Below are 14,558 nucleotides of genomic sequence, written 5' to 3' on the forward strand. Positions count from 1 at the left end.
CCACAATGGCCACTGTCAAGTTACATCGAATCAAGGTCTAGGGTTTCAAATGCTTGAAGTTCTTCCCAAAAATTTCCCCTCTCAAGACGATTTTCCTCGATCGTATCTTTATGGCGACGATTCTCTCTCGATCAGATCGAAGACCGCTCACTTTCTCCTTAGATTTCCATGCGAGTCTGATCCCCCCTCTCTGTAACACCCTCGCTTCCTTCCAAAAATCGAAGACCATTCTCTCTCGATCGTATCTTTATGGCGAAATTTAGACACAATAATCTCAACATAAAATTCGTAACTGAACTCCTCTTCACCTCTACCCTACTCCATCTACAACGACTCCTCAAATTTACAAACCCTAGTCCAGTTGCGCTTCTAGTCAAATCAGGTACCTATCTATCTGCTTTCTAAATTCTCCTGGATTGGAAATTTCTTGATACTTCGATAGCTTTTAAACAAACAAAAATCAGTTTTTCTCTCAATAATCCATTGGATTTTTCATTGGTGTTCCCCTTACTGGTTTCGATAACCTCTCTAATCTGTGAGGTTTGTGTTTACTTTCTCGCCCTCCCTCTCTCTAAGAAGAAAACGCAGCCTCGTCGCCTTCAATCACCCAACGACATAGGTGAAACTCAAACTTCTCAGACCAAAAGAAATATTGTACGAAAGAAAAATTGTACATTAATGGAAGAAGTGCATGGGGCTTGCTTATTGGTGTTGTTGTGAACATGAGACTTGATTTATTTAAGGCTACTGTAGCTGGAGTACCATTTGTAGATGTTGTGACTACAATGCTTGGTCCAACTATTTCTCTTACAACTGCATAATGGGAGGTGATTTATATATAATATTTTTTTTTTGTTTTGGAAACTCAAAGCAGGATGCTATGATAATATTAGTATGTTTCTTTCTAAATGTGAATGACTTGCTCTATTGCAGGAATGGGGTGATCCTCAGAAAGAAGAGTTCTACTTTTACATGAAATCATATTCACCAGTTGACAATGTGAGTGCCAATGTATCTTGTTTCAGTTTAACTAACATAAATCCATCTGACAGATCATCAAATGAAAATGTTGAAGTTAATTACTGATGGGTGTCTATTTTGAATAAGTAAAAGCTTAGAATTATCCAGCCATACTTGTTACTGCTGGAATAATGGTAGGTTGTCCTTTCCAGAAGATGACAACAGTGACATATTGTAGTGTTTACTTTTTTTTTATTTGGTAATTTGTGCCAATATCATTTTATTGATTATATCTAATGTATTTTTTAACTGGAGGTATGTATGTATGACATGTTTTGGCAGATCCACATGTACTTTATTCAGAACCTACTAACTTTGTTGCCAAGTTGAGGGAGATGAAAACAGATGAGAATGTAGTGTTGTTTAAATGTATTCCGCTTAAAATAACTCAACTCATCTGAAGGCAGTCTCTGTTGTTGCTAATAAACATCTAAAGGGCTTAGGCCACTGGAATTGACTCAGTGAATCCCACTAGAACTTCTTAGAAATAGTCGGTACAACTACTCTATTGACCTACCTAAGATACAATCTTGATAGATGAACTGAATACATATATTAATACTTGTTCAGGTGAATGCTCTGTTATCTTATTTAGAGATCGATAATCATGAGGGGTTGGTTAGGGAGCACATGCCTGGTAGATACGCAGAGCTGGATCAGTATTGGGGGGAGTCGCAAGTCATGGGGCCTGGGCCCCGTGCAGATGGTTAGGCTGATGAATTTTCCCAAGAACACGGTGGGGACCTGAATGCTTGGGCTTTATCCTTTGAGCAACAACATGGTATTAGGCGTTGGGCTTTTAAATTCTAGCATGTGAGTGAGCTCTTTCACATCAATAATTAAAATAATAGTTAAATGTTGACTTACTATTAATTCTTATGTTATTGATTTTAGGAGCAAACGCAGATGATGTCTGTGGTCCGAATGGCAGGTGAAAACACGTTCATTATTATTTCTCTCTCTCTCTCTCTCTCTATATATATATATATATATATATATATATATATATATATATATATATATATATATATATATATATATATATATATATATATATATCATATGTCCTTGTCACAGGAAGTAGATCCATTTGAGAGATTAACTGATCAAGACATCCGCACTACAATCCACCATGCAACTGGTCCTAGATCCGGTTTATTCGTGACAGAGGTTTAAATTTTTATTTATTTATTTATTTATATTAATAATTTAACCCTTTAATACATATATATATATATATATATATATATATATATATATATATATATATATATATATATATATATATATATATATAGGTTCCACTTCAAGTTTTGGTTCGAAGACAAATAGCTCGGTTGTTGGATCATTGTCTTCAATGTGCTAGACTTGTATACAATGAATTAGTAAAGGTATTATCTTTTTTTCTTTTTCTGTTTCTTTTTTTATAATTCATAATAAATAAATATTTGGGAAATATTTCAGATCACCCATAGTTGTGTAGTGCATGGACTACAATAGTTTCCTGTTCTTAAGATGCACATTAATGACATTGCTGGGAGTTTTTTGTTTGAAGGTCTTCAACCTTCACAAACAATGATTGGACACTTAGTAGAAATGGAGGTATTAGACCAAAGTACTTCAATTGCGATTTTTATACATACATGTTCCTGTTTATTAAACCAAAGTATTTATGGTGTCAGGTTACTTCAGTAAAAACTTGTAGTTGGTATTCACCATTGACTATTGATTGACTTACTTTTTTCTGTTTGATGTAGAGCCAATTGGTAGGGAAATTGTTAATTTTTCAAAGTAAAACAAAGGGTTGATTGAACGAGAGAAAAGAAAACACCAACACTCCATGGCTAATAAGAATAAAAAAATAAAGATATGAGGAAAAAAAGGTAAAACAAACTCGTATGTATGAATATGATTTGTATGGTAATGAAATTTATAGTGTATGTATGTTTTGGTTTGCATGTAGTCTTTGTTTGGCAGCTTGGAAAAACTTTGTAGCACCTGATCGTCCATGCCACTCTTGGTAAAACAAATTTATAGTGTACTTCTTCCATCCATGTTAGTAATTTCTCATTATGATGTGTTGTTTCTTGTGCATTTTTATTTTTAGGAGGTATTTTACTTTCTTAAATATTTAAAGTTACAGGACATGAGTATCGGCACATCATGGAACATTTTAGGGCAGTTGTTGGTTTTCCTCTTGGTGATCCATCAATGAAGTGGCCAACATCATGTAATAACATTTTAGGGGAAGATGTAGGTATATGTTTTTTTAATGAATAATGTAATCATATGTATGAATATGAAATAAAGTTTGTTATTTGTATGACAATAAATTTTATGCAATGGATTGTATTTTTTGTATATGGTATTTTATTTTATGTTATGAGACATTAAACGCAAATTTAAATTGAAAATTAGTAAATCTGTAAATAATATTGTTTTTAACATTTAAAATTATGATACGCATTAATGTGTGTCATCTTTATTTATGACATGGCCTTTCTTGACAGGGGTTTCCTTGATACGCATTGCATGTCATAAACATGCGCGTCGTAAGGTTACGACACGCAAATGCGTGTTGTCTTCCTTTATGATAGGGCCTTCCTTGATACGCATTGTGTGTCATAACCGCGCGTCGTAAATGCGCGTCGTCTCTCTTTATGACAGGGCCTTCCTTGACGCGCATTTGCGCGTCGTCTGAGCCCTTTACGACGTGCAATGTGCGTCTTAAAAGGCTGTTTTCTAGTAGTGTCTTCTAGTCAAGGAATGATTAAGAGACAACATAGTGGAGCTAGACTTTTCTCCCCTTTTTTGACAGCTTCAATAAACACTGCCTTCTTTTTGATTTTTTTAAAGGCAACAAGTAACTATAAAATAAAAAGAAAAAATCAAATAAATTTAGAGGATAAAATAGGTGTATCACACTATTGTGAAGTCTCATCAACATATGGTTTTATACGCTGAATCATTAACTTCTAATAGAAGATATGTTGGGAGAGAATGGGTAGCCGTGTGTAATATATCACGGATAATGATATACCCATCGACACATATTTTTTGAATTTTCATCAGCGTCTGGCTTCACATGCTAAATCATAAAAATTCTAAAGAAGAATGTAAGGCAAGAATGGATTGGTGCGTGTGATAAGCTACAATACATAGCTTAACCATCGGTAAAGACTTTCGAACTTTTATTAGTGTGTTGTTTTACATAGTGAATCATCAAGTTCTTATAAAGAAGACTTGTGGGAAAGAAGTAGGATGAAGAACAAACAATGAAGAATAAAGACTAGATTACCGCCGGGCATGTTTCCCTACCGCCTCAACCCAACCGCTCACCTGAGCCTGCAGCCCACGCCTGGTTCCTCTCCCATGCCTACGACATCTTGCCGGCCCACAACTGGTGTCTTGGTCTACAACATAAACCATGACCGCCTCAACCTGATTCGCCACATTATGTTGACATATATAATAAAACAAGTAATCAAGTCAACCAGTATGCAACTATCTACCCGCATCTACCTATCTAACAACTCACTACCACACTAGGATTCTCCTATAACACTACATCACTACCGACAAATCTCTAAGGAATGCATAACTATATGTAACCAAAGGTGAGATAGACATCTGAACAGATGATGCTACTCTGATCCACAACCAAATAAGGAACATGCAAGAAAGCCTTGATCAAGTGTTCTTAGGCTATCCTATGTGACTATGTAAAACCCTTAAGGTACTCCTTTAGACGATAGCCAGCCTACTGATACTCTAACCAACATACCATTACTCCTATATCCTAACATACAAGGATATATACTACAACACATAGTATAGTGAGGATACTCACCTAAATTAGAGGACCGAGGATGCATATGAACACTCTGATACCTTGCACTACTCAATCCCACGAACCGACTAAATCCCAGACATATAAATCCTCCATCAGCAACCCAAATCCTCTAAGTTTGACTCCAAGTAAAACTTGTCAAAAGTCAACGGTCAACATGGTCAAAGTCAATGCCATGTCGTGTCCCTTTATTGGCCACACCATGGGAATGCAAGGACAAAAGTCAACATTCAGGACATTGCAAAGTCAAGGGCCCTCATAGGCCACGTCGTGTTAAAGTTAGGATAAAAGAGTCACGACTTTGGACTCAACCACGACGTAGGCCTTCCTTTTCTATGTCGTGGGAACTATCTTAAGTGTCATTTTCTTCCTTAAGCACTTACTCCTTAAAGATATAATCCCAAAACTTTAGATCTAAATCTTCTCAATGACGTAATAGATAAAGTTTCCAACTTTATCCATGTAGACCTCTCATCGAGGCAAGATCTATGGCCCTAAGTCCTTTAAGATCTTAATATGACCAAAACTTAAACATGGGACTGAGAGCACACAAGCTAAGACCTTTTTCTCCATTAATAGAATTTCGTGAAAGAAAGAATGTTATATTAAGCTCCGGAGTTCCTCAAACTCCAAGAGCATCCAATAATGGGACCAAAACCAACTAATAATGACGAACAACATGAATCTCAAAAGAACAAGGTCAAGGTGCAAGCTTTTTACCTCCAAAGGTCCAGAAAGTTGAAGAAGATGATGGATCTAGGCTTGCTCTTTTGCTTCTTGCACCAAGATGGACTTCCTTCTTTCACAAGCTTCACCAAGTCAAGGAAACAATCATTAAGATCAAGATACCAAAGTCAACATCATGGAAAGGGGGATAGGGTTTTGAGATGGGGATGTGGAGGCTAAACAAGATGACCTAGAATGGGAGTTAAGTTGTTTATATATGAGGAAAACCCTAAAAAATCCCGGGTTTAAGTTGCAGCGTCTGCCATGATGTGGCCATGTTTATGCCACATCATGGTGTATTCCTAAAAAACGGGTTTCATTTAGGACACACCATGTCGTAGGAATCCATGAACCACGTCGTGGCAGAGGGTTTTCTCCAAAATCCTATTTTTGATTCCTTAATTCTTTAGCCAACCTTCTTCGGTAAATGGGTTACAACTCTCCCCCACGTAAGCTATATTTCATCCTTGAAATTTTCCCTTACAATTTACTCCAAAAACACCCTTCAACCCCTTGTGGTTTCTCCAATTCCACTCCTAAAACTATGAATGCCCGAAACTGCGACAATAATCATCAGGATTTCTAAAACGAAGTGCACAAACCTTATCCGAGCAGAAACTTCCAAATGTCAATACCACATCCGCTGCAACTTTGGAACAAAACTTAACCAAACAACTTCCTACCAACACCAGAAGTCGAACCTAATCTCCACGATAAACATGCAAACCAACAAAGAAACGAATGCCAAAACCATCACCACTAACAATAATCGAGTAAGACCACACCTTATGCATGAGTCGAAGACTTCAAGACCATGTATGACCTCCAGATAGAAAGAGCCACCCGAATCTCAACCATATTGACCAAAAACTCACGACTTTGATCCATCGAAGGGATGATCACTCACATCTCACAACAAACCATCCTTGAGAGAAACAATTCCCCTATCTCAAACTTTGAGTACTCTAAGGTTGTGCCTAACAACCCACCGAGTAACTACATTCTATACAACCAACATGCGAACCAATAATTTTCATATTCGATCTGTCCGAGATCTTCCGGCCCCTCGTCGTCGGACATATAAAATGGATTATTTAATACACAGTCGACCGCTGTCAACGATAAAGACGCATATAAATGCACTAATGAAACCTAAAAGAACTAGTGGACCACATACTAAACTAAACCATTTACTTACTTGGCTCAAACAACCCTACCCTGCTATCCACTAACATCACTCGGGCTTACCCCCGATCTACCAACCACTAACAACACTCGGGCTTATCCATGATATACTAACCACTAACAACACTCGGGCTTACCCCTGATTCATTAACCACTAACAATACTCGGGCTTACCTCCAATCTGCTAACCACCACCAACACTCGCAGTCTAACATAGGAACACACTAAACCTTTAAAAACTTAATTATTATGATCAGGCCTTTGGGTCGTGACTCAAACTTCCAGGTCCTAATCAAACAAGAACATACAAGGAAGTCCTCCTCACAACCCTTAACCTGAGCTCCTAACACCCTAGAATCCTAAATCACGAGGACGCCCTATAGACTACTAATACAACCGCAAATAAGACAATTTGAAAAGGAAATTCAATCAACTGGCGATGACCCCGATGCAGAATCTAAAGATTAAACAATTTCAAGGAAGTCTTGAAGTTGAGCAATCCGACTCAGAATTGCACCGTGGCACAAATTCTTTCCTCTACGATCTCCACTCTCCCCGACTTGGATTATACAAATCACTCAAACGTGGCCAATATGGAGCAAAAAAAATATCTAACTCGAACTAATGGAAGCACTATCTATACTATACTCTAGGGAATAACCCGAAAGGTGAAGATATCCCTGGGTTTAAACCATCCCAATAATGCAATCCACAAAGGACCTCAAAATACTACTAACAAAAAAGCATGCACAAGACAACTTCTAAAAGTAAAACCCAATTCATAAATGCAAGAAATGAATAAAATTAATGGAAAACATACCCGCAGTCGACATGGTCGCCACACCCAGATCCCCTGCAATAAAACTTGTAGGCTCTTTCTTCAGCACTAAGCACCTCATGTCACGCCCTCAGCTTGGTGGCAGAAACATAGAACGATATAACTTTCGAAGATGTTGGCTTATGGATAAGGTCTTCGTGTTGAGTTGCTCCCTAAATCTCCATCTTCTTTGACAGCTTGAGGGTTGTCTGTACTCTGTGGATAGACTCTTACCTCTGTTGGTTGACCTAGAAATACATTTTATTTTGAAAGGTCAACATAATGTTGGTGAGTTCACAGTTTTGGTATGTATGAAAACACTTTGTCGATGTCCTTAGTTAGCACTCATTGAAATCTCAACCTATATTAGTGTGTTATCATAATTTCTAGTGTTTTGGTAGTAGCATTCAGATAGTTTAGTGACTAAATCTGAATCCTGATTTGGATAGGAGAATATTTTACTTGTTGCCTTAACTCAAGGTGTAGTGTTTTGATAATATTCTCCTAATATTTATTTTTGCCGTGTTGTAGGCATTGCCTCTCAAGGTGTTCCTAAAGAATAGTGGATGTTTAGTTTAATGAACTTATTCAAACTCTTTTCCTCGAGTTTGTGTGAACTATCACTACATATAGTTTAGTAGTCTATGATAGTTTAGTTTTAGTTTGGCCTAAACTCACTTCCTCGAGTTTGTGTGTACTATCACTACTTAATTAATTCTTAATAGTAGTTTGTGAGAGTCGGTTTTAGTTTGACAAAGTTAGGATGAGTTCCTATAATCGAGCTATGACTGTTGATCCTGAATATACCATGACGCTTCATTGGACGTCGTTGTCTTTAGAAAGTTATGGATGCTTCGACTTGTCGTCGGGTTGTAGCTAGCACACACAGGTGAGTGTGTCAATCCCATATAGATATGTACATATCTCTCTCACTCACATAAGAATTAAAGGTTATAGGTCGGGTGCTAGCTGAAAATATATCAGCATGTTGATGAATTGTGTCTCATCTAACTCTTGTCATGGGGGTCTCCCCTAGTCGGTTATTTTGTTATTCACATTGTATTTATATAGTATACCTATCATATATATATATATATATATATATATATATATATATATATATATATATATATATAATGTGTTTTGCATAGCAGAGAATTTGGGTAGAGTAACACTAGGTATTAAGTTTTTCTAAAGGTGGCTATAATAACGCGTTTCAACGTTTCCTTGCAACTGGCTAGCATGACAACTAGGTATGATCTTATCTATCATAGTGGTTCAACATAAAAACTAGGCATAATATTAGCTAAAGAGTTTGAGTAGAATAACTATCGAGCATAATATCATCCTAATGCTATGGGCATAATTATCAAACTATAATTATCGATAATTACGTAAAATTTTATTTTAGACATGTATTCCCCCTCCCCCTGGAGAAGAGTTGGAAAATGGGAACGTGAAACTCACCTGTGAGTTATAAAACCATTGATGTAGGGTAGAAGATCCATATGTCCAACACTAGAGAGATGCTCGGGAGTTGTTTGGCATGGAATTTTAAAAGAGAAAGAAAGAGAGAGAGAGAGAGAGAGAGAGAGAGAGAGAGGTTGAGGTGTGAGAAAGGATCAAAAGAGACTTGCTATTTATAGGGGGTTTGAGTTGCATGTTGCACAAATACGTGTGGAACTTACGATGATGCCATGTGTCCTCATCTCAACGTGCCACACCATCTTATATCTCGATGCAATCGGGTGACAGTGCGCGCAGCGTATTGCACTCAAGCACACATGATGGGAATATTAAACTTTGAAATTTCATAACTATCACATACGTATTCTTTTTCCTACGACTTTTATATATTCTTGTAGATCTCTTTGTTCTCTACAACTTTCCTTTTGGTCGCTTTTGTTGGTTTTGACTTTCATTTGTCAACTTGTTTTTATTATTGATAAAAATCATATATCCCTCATATGACTTCCGTCTTAAGCGTTCTTTGCTCCATAATTCCTATTTTAACTAGTACTAGGTTTGTCTAGTTGGCGACTTTTCCCAAAAGTCAACCCCTCTCTTTGTAGTTTTTGCTATTGTAACTTTTTAAGTACGACATAAATTTATTTACTATAAATGTCGTGGCTCGCTCATACCGTTTTAGATTCTAGCGAAATTTATATTTGTGCAATTGTGGTAGCATGTAGAATCTAAATAAGTTAAAATGCTCTCAAACTGGCATGACTTTTTGCACACTTATTTTTGAGCCAATGGTTTGATGTTAATAAGAGTGATGTTTGAAATTTCTTGGAGTTTACAAGATTGTATTATCGTGTTTTGTCGTTTGACTATCGATGGCCGTTGGGGGCGTATTTCCTGGGTTGTCACACCCTCCCCCTGTTGAAGGAAATTTTGTCCTCGAAATTTAACTTGTAGTGCTTGACGTGAAGGCATTTGGTTGGGAGTACCTTAATTTAGTTTTCGGAAATTATTGCTATGACGTAGTCTTAGAGGAGTGTTATCTTCAATTTAAGGTTTGTTTTTGCAATGAGGTTGGGATCCATTTGAGTTCTGTCAGGTATTTGTTGATTAGTGAAGGGTTGTGAAGTAGTTGGAAGTGTATTCCTACTTCTGTTTTGTTTTACATCAAGTGGAAATCCATTCTTATTTTGTTTCACACTAATAGTAAATCCATTCCTATTTTGTTTTACACTAGAAAACCTAAAGTTTCTACTGATCAATCATGCTAAGGTTCCCTTCAACCCCCACTTTTTCATTTCGCGACCTCGTCATTTCTATTTTTGGAGTGTTTACGTGTTTTCTTTGCGTTGTGGTTTTTGGTTTCTTTTATAAATAGTTTTGTGTTAAATGTGGTGATTCTTCTTACTATGTTACCTTGCATTTGGACTCTTGACTTGTCTTAGTCGGTTTCTACTTCTAACTAAAAGTTGGAAGTTCTCTTAAAATGTTGGGCACTTACTTAACCTAATGGTTTTTCAAGAATTTCTAAGCTTGTCCTAAATTATTAATCAGATACATTTCTTAACCAGGTCTATGGGTAGTAAATGTTATTACGAGGGTCAAATTTCTACAGTTTGTAATTGTATGGACTTTCGTGTCATAGGTATTTGGATTTCCATTTTCTATCTTCTTCGTATAGTTGTGTGGGCATGGATTTCTACGGTTTCTAGGGTTATAGTGTGTATTTCCCTAAAATGGCATGTTTTGTCCTAAATGGTTAGGGGCTTCCTAATCCTAAGAGGTATTCAAGCCCATTAGGGTTCTATATTTTTGTGTGCCTTTTTTTGTTCCCCAGTTTCCTAGTATCGTTGAGTAGGTGACGTTTATACTTACACTGGGTCTGACATGTGTTTCTGTCTTGGGGTTAATTTTATGGGTAGAGTTCTAATATTATCCAACCATTCATACTTTTCTAGAAGCTGGAGGTGGAGTATTTATCCCTAAGATTTAGATCTTATTATTATACCAATTGAATGATATACTATAGGTGATAATCTTACATAACTCTTTCTTAATACTGTTGTAGGTTCATAAGATGGCTTCTATTTCCTTTGCCTAAGGGTTTAAGCTAGTTGCTCTTTTGTCCTTGTGGACGGATCCTGACTGGCTGCTAATGAATTTATGGTAGACATTTCTTAGTTGCTAATTTGGTGAAGATATTTTCCTAAAAATCTGATGTTGGGCTTAAATTTACGGGTTTGTATTTGTGTTAATTTAATTTCTTAGCAACCTGTCTGCTTATCGCTTTCCAAGTAGGTTTGTATTTTTTTTGTTGGTTTATGGCTCTTTTTGTGCATCTAGAGCTCATTAAAAATTTGAAGGATGAGTATTCTAGGTAAATGTCTAGGGTTTTCAGAGTGGAAGGTACAAAATAAGTGCGTTCCCCCACCCCGCCCTACCCCACCCCACCTTGTCGACGTGCACTTCTGATTCCATTTCCACTCTTCGAGATTTATGTGCCCCACATGAGGTTTGCACGCTCTGCTTTTCGTGTTTTGTCGTTTTCCTCCATCCAATTCTCTTTCCTTCTAGGTACACATGTCCTACACCCTAACATCTTTCCATCGACAATGGGTTCAATTTTCCCGTTTTTAAGTTTTGTTTAATAATTTTGGGATTTTTCAAATTTTCGTGTGATAATGTGAAATTGATGGGTTAGATAGACACTATATTGACCGATTCTAGCAGCTATATAGTTTATTATTGTTAAAAACTTGTTATACTGCTCTAATTTGGAGCTTTTCGAGTTTTCGGAAAAACTTAAGGTTTTGGTTGAATATAACTTTCTATTGTGTTTTAAGTCGAATTGGTGGTGTAATTTGCTTGTGGGGGTACTGATTATCAAATCCCTATGCTTCCTAGACTGAAATTTGGATGAAATCAGGTCAAATTTTGACCTGGTTCGTCATCATGTTCTTGAGGTGTGCGGCACATATCAAGATGTCTGGGACACATCTTTATATGCACGTAGTGCATGAAGAAATGGGCGTGAGGTTCAAAATTTCCTATATTTTTCTATTTTCAAATTTTATTTCAATTTACTAATGTTCCTAATTAATTTTCTCAGGTTCCACGATCAATAGACGACAACAAGCCGAGTTGTTTCCTCATGACTGGCCCACGCACCCGTTTTTATCGTTCCTGACCACTCTTCCCAACTGAGATTCTTACATTAGGCGGAGTTCAGAGCTGTTGACTAAGTAGATCAACATCCCGCAGTCTTTGGACTGGCCGTTGCAAGTGATTTGGGTTTGACGGTGTTATTAGAGCCGCTTCTCACGCGATCTCTTCGCAATGAGATAGGTCTCGTGACCTACATCAGTCATGCTTGGCGTCACATTTTGGGATTCTAGGAGGTCGTCTTCTGGGAGCTCGTTATAGAGTTCCTTTTTACTGTCCGGTTCAACCAGGATACCATGGTTTGGTTGGACAACTCAACCTTGTCTTTTTGGTTGGGTGGAGTTGCTCGATCTTACAGTCTGTTAGAGATAGGGCATCGTTTGGAGATATACTATGTCGAGGATATTGATTATCCTTTCTTGGAGGCATACTTAGACAATTTTATTCTCTCGGAGCTAAGAGAATTCAATTATATAAATTTCTAGTCCCTTGTTATCGGAGAGTACATGTCGAGGTCGGCGAAGGAGAGCAGCTTCGGGTCTCATTTGCACCGGTTCACGCACCACCTTATCGTATCCATTATTCATCATCGTGAGGAACACGATAAGTTCCCTTTAGGTGACCTTTTCCCGATGTGGTGCCTCCTTTATACCGATGTTCACCTCCACATCCCTTACACCATTGCTTCCTTCTTTTTCTCCAGTCTAGCTCTAGGCTCTCTGCTACGGAGCAAGATCTGTGGTGGCCATTTTATCTGTCGATTGGCTCAGTTGTATGGGGTTGATACTCATGGGATGACTTATTATCCCCTTCGAGAGTTGGACGGGGCGGCTCTGACGTGGTTATGAGTGGTTATTCATGGGTCATATCGGGTTTTAAGGATTCCCCCTAACAATGTTGTTGTGCCCATCCGTCAGGTGGATCCGAAGCACAGAGAAGAGAGAGAGTTTGAGCAGGTTTATTGTCAGTAGCATGTTCAACGTGCTCCCCCCTGCTGCTTAATGAGTTCTGCAACCTGAGATTGATATAGCCCATCTTTCTAGGTGCATGGACGAGTTGATTAGGGAGGTTCATGATGTTCGTCATTGCCAGTAACGGATAGTGGGGGATATAAGTTATTGGTTCACTTTTCATGGATTTTTCCCCTTATCAGCGACCGAGAGATGGGTCGGGCACGTCAGGGACGCATCATGATGATGATGATGATGATGGCGATGGTGGTGATGGGGACGACGAGGAATATGTTGGTTAGTTATGTTTATTTGTTGTTACTTTTTGGGTATGTAGACTTCCTTTTATTTTGTATGTATTGGTGATGTATGGGCATATACAAATCTATTTTTGTTAAACAACTCTACGATGTATCTATGAAGATCTCTTTTTGGCATTGTATATTCATTTTATATCTTTGTCGGTTTATCATTGTTTTTGCTTTATGCCTTTTTGGTTTACTCAAGATTTTAATTTATTAATTACTATATTTAGGTTTAGTAGTGGATTAGACACTTCCAAAATAAAACATAACTGATCAATTATATGCCCAGTCTCTGGTTGGCCAATGTACTATTAAACTTATCTAGGGTACTTAACCTAAAATCTTGATTTCTCATGCATTAAGTTTTGGTTAGTACTTCAAGACCATCAAATATGGATTAGCCATATGAGAAGTACCAGAGGGAAGGATCATTTTAGCATATAGTTGTTCTGAAATCTAGCAACCTAGGCGATACTCGAAACTAGTCACCTCTCCCGTAAGTAGTCTATCAATAGTATATTTTAATAATACTTTAGTTGTAGATCTGAGGATAGATATTTATAGAGTATATGTCCCAAGGTTATAATTGTATTTCCTAAAGAATTACTAAATCGCTATAACCCTAAACTCTGATACCAATCTGTCACTCCCTCGGCTTGGTGGCAGAAACATTGAGCGGTGCGACTTTCGAAGTTGTTGGCTTATGGAAAAGGTCTTTGTGTTGAGTTTCACCCTAAATCTCCATCTTCTTTGATAGCCTGAGGGTCGTCTGTAACATATGGTTAGACTTTTACCTCAGTTGGTTGACCTAGGAATACTTGTTATTTTGATTGGTCAACATAATGTTGGTGAGTGCACAAGTTTGGTAAGTATAAAAACACTTTTTTGATGTTCTTAGGTTAGCACTCATTGAAATCGCAACCTATGTTAATGTGTGAGCGTAATTTCTGGTTTTTTTTGTAGTAGGATTCATATAGTTTAGTGACTAAATCTGAATCATGATTTGGATAGAAGGTGTATATTTAACTTCTTGCCTTAACTCAAGGTTTAGTGTTTTGATAATATTCTCCTAATATTTA

The sequence above is a fragment of the Lactuca sativa genome, chromosome 3 (assembly GCF_002870075.4).
Source record: "Lactuca sativa cultivar Salinas chromosome 3, Lsat_Salinas_v11, whole genome shotgun sequence".
Lineage (NCBI taxonomy): Eukaryota > Viridiplantae > Streptophyta > Magnoliopsida > Asterales > Asteraceae > Lactuca > Lactuca sativa.